We start from the raw sequence: 3,771 nt of genomic DNA, 5'->3' as shown, positions 1-3,771 counted from the left end.
AGGTCAAACTGCAGGATAGTATTGTAATTTATACTTCCCTCAGGTGGCCATTTTTCCCCATCAGAGAGAGAATATTGGGGCCAAGCCGTAGTGCAGAAAAAAATGAGCTGCCTCTTTTTCAGGGTTTGTGGGTCAAATTGGTCCCAATGGCTTACGATGCATTTCAAGGGTAAGCCTGTTGATGCCTGAGTGTTTCCCATCTGAAAGAAAAAACTGCCCATGGTTTTGGTTTGTTTGTTTCTCCCCCTGCCCAAGAACCTGCCCTGGACCCTGCTGATCGGAATAGTTGCACTCACTGATGCAGCAGCAGAATCACCTCTTGCCCAAGAACCTGCAATGGTCCCTGGGTCCTGCTGATTGGAATAGTTGCGCTCACCTACGCAGCAGCAGAAACACTAGTTTTGCTCCTAGACCACAAGGAGGACCAAAGAATGTTGGATTTAGTGGCCCTTACCAACACATTCTCGAAAACCTGCACTCTTGCCTGTCCTCCTAGACCACAAAGAAGACTGAGAAAAATTGGATTTAATGGCCCTTACTGACACATTCTTGAAAACCTGTTAGAGTCCTAAGCATTCCCCTGTTAGTGATGGGACTTTACCCCTGTCCTATAAAGATGTTATGCCCCAAAAATGAAGTGGAGGGCCATACCCTGAGGGAGGGGAGGGATATCCAGAGTTGGAAGACTGCTGCCTTTTTGTCCTCACTTATATGAAAAGGAAGGATATCATTTCTGAAGCTCCCCATATCCTAGCTTCTGGAATAGCTTTTGTTAGGCCTGCTAGTCTGAGGAGGGATCCTAAAATTCCAGATAAGATAATCCCCCGCCCCAACGGGGCTTTGGGCAAAAATTATGTCTTTCTGATTGGTAAGCCTGGATGCCTAAAGAACGTAACAGAGTCCTGAAGTTTATACTAGAAATCATTCTTATAGGAGAAACTAGAAAAGCACCAGAGACAGGGAGTGATTTTTAGAAGCGGGACTAGCCTCAGAGAAGAGAGGCGAGAGGAAGTTTGTCTGACAGGCATAAGGACCCAGGAGGCAAGGGTCAGGATAGATAGGATAGATGGGTGAGTCTTGCTTGGGCAACATGACTTTGAGAGTTCTGCTCATGGCTGCAGGGTCAACCAAGTTGTTGTCAGGACCCTGAAGCTGAATGACTTTCCTCTGTGTTGACCTTTGGCTTGGCCCAGAAATACAGGAAAATCCGAAGCTGGTTCCAGGCAAACCAATGCTCCCAACTCTGAAGAGTCAGGAGTTGTTAGAGAGCCCTTTCCCAGAAAGCCTGACACCTGTGTCTTTAGTCCAGCGGCCGCACTAGTTGCTTTTAACTGGCCAACAAGTGCCCAGTATTTAGCCCCCAAATTCTAAGAAAAAATCGGACAGAATAGCAAGTGAAAGTAGTCTGATGATACTCACTGCTTGGCAATAGATGATAGTCCCATCTGGGTCACCAAAATGTGTCTGGAATAATTCCTTCTGGTGGGTTTGTGGTCTCGCTGACTTCAAGAATGAAGCCACGGACCCTCACTGTGAGTGTTACAGTTCTTAAAGATGGTATGTATGGAGTTTGTTCCTTCAGATGTTCAGATGTGTCTGGAGTTTCTTCCTTCAGGTGGGTTCGTGGTCTCACTGACTTCAGGAGTGAAGCCACAGACCTTTGCAGTGAGTGTTACAGCTCTTAAAGGTGGTGCGTCCAGAATTGTTTGTTCCTCCCAGTAGGTTCATGGTCTCGCTGACTTCAGGAGTGAAGCCACAGACCTTCGCAGTGAGTGTTACAGCTCATAAAGGTAGTGCCAGACCCAAAGAGTGAGCAGCAGCAAGATTTATTGTGAAGAGTGAAAGAACAAAGCTTCCACAGTATGGAAGGGGACCCCAGCAGGTTGCCACTGCTGGCTCAGGTGGCCAGCTTTTATTCTCTTATTTGGCCCTGCCCACATCCTGCTGATTGGTCCATTTTACAGAGTGCTGATTGGTCTGTTTTTACAGAGTGCTGATTGGTGCATTTACAAACCTTTAGCTAGACACAGAGTGCTGATTGGTCCGTTTTTACAGAGTGCTGATTGGTGCATTTACAAACCTTTAGCTAGACACAGAACGCTGATAGGTGCGTTTTTACAGAGTGCTGATTGGAGTGTTTACAAACCGTTAGCTAGACACAGAGCACTGATTGGTGTGTTTACAATCCTTTGGCTAGACAGAAAAGTTCTCCAAGTCCCCACCCAACCCAGAAGCCCAGCGGGCTTCACCTCTCAATGTGACATGAAAGTATTACTTTAACTATATCTCTGTACTATGACTTTTTTTTTAAAATAAATTATGTGCTTGAACTATTTTAATACAAGTTAAAATATTTAAAGAAAGGGCTTTTATAAAAATAAAGACAAAGTATAAATTAAAATCATGCAATGAGTAGAGTACTTAAAATCAATAAAACGACACATTCAAAAGGTACATTTTTCACTTTGATTTTTATATCTTTGGTTTGATTATAAGAAACAAGAGCATAGAGGCAGCTCTATGAACCAGGGCATTTCATAAAAGAACTGTTATGGGGACTACAAATGTAATGTTAGCTGGTTTATTCCTGTAGTAGCTAAGCAAAGATGGACTTCCTAGAAGAGCTGGACTTTTGTTTATAGCCATTGTCAAGAGACTTTCTGTCCATCCAGTTCCTCCATTTTAATAGTCATGCATGGACAAATCAATCAATCTGTTATATCTTCCTTTTTGACAAAGCAATTGGATTTAAGGTACACCACATATGAGCACTTGATCTTGCTCACATTTTAGCGTTCAGTAGCAAATGTTGAGTTGTTATGAATAATGAGATTTATGTAATCATTTGATACCTGAATTATCTTCTGCCATAGGGTGGCTAGGACACTTCTTAGAGGGATTCCTGTATGACATCTTTCCTTGCTGACGAAAGTGTGTTTCTTCTGATCCTAAATTCGTGGTGTTCCTGTTATACTGGGTCCTGCCAGAAGATGGGCATCACTGTGCTGTCAAGAGAGAAGACAGACATCAAACCAGAGTTACCTGGTTGTCTGCAGAATCACAGCAGGCTTTTCTTTTCCTAGGCAGCAACCTCAGAGGACGAAACATTGGATTTATAGTTAAGCCCAGTTCAAATCTTGTGTTTACGATTTACTTGCTAGGCTGATGTGTACAGCTTATAACCCTTCCAAACCTTGGCTTCCTCAGCTGTACACCGAGAACCCTCCTAGGGCTATTGTGGAATTCAAAAGAGAAAATGCATTAGCAGGAGCTTGGCACAGGAGTTGCCTAGCACATGGGATGGGACTGGTGAGCTACAATGTCCAATGACAAGAGTGGTTCTCATCCTGGCTGCACGTTACCTGGGTATCTTTGAAGAAAAACCCCTGTCCGATGCCAGACCAACGAAATAGAACATTATTGAGGTGGGGGGGGATGGTTGAGGGAGAATAACCTTAAAAAAACCCCTAAAAACGCCCCCCCACCAACTCTTCCCAGGTGATTCTCGGTAGCCGGGCTGGGAAACACTGCAATGGAAGATGAAATGCAGCTGGGTCTATGGGAAATGGAAAGATCGAGAGACGCAAATCAACCAGAATTCAAAAGTAGTCAAATATTTGCCTATGCATCAAATTTCAGGGGTCTGAAATGCTCCCTGATCCTAGTTATGTTTTAGCTATAGAATATCCATAACAAAAAATTTCATTTGAAAAATGTAAATGTATAGTTATATTTATAAGTTACATCTTACATGTAACTTAACAGTTAATT

This window comes from Mandrillus leucophaeus, unplaced genomic scaffold, assembly GCF_000951045.1.
Source record: "Mandrillus leucophaeus isolate KB7577 unplaced genomic scaffold, Mleu.le_1.0 Scaffold485, whole genome shotgun sequence".
In the NCBI taxonomy this organism is placed as follows: domain Eukaryota; kingdom Metazoa; phylum Chordata; class Mammalia; order Primates; family Cercopithecidae; genus Mandrillus; species Mandrillus leucophaeus.
This window is presented reverse-complemented; position numbering follows the sequence as displayed.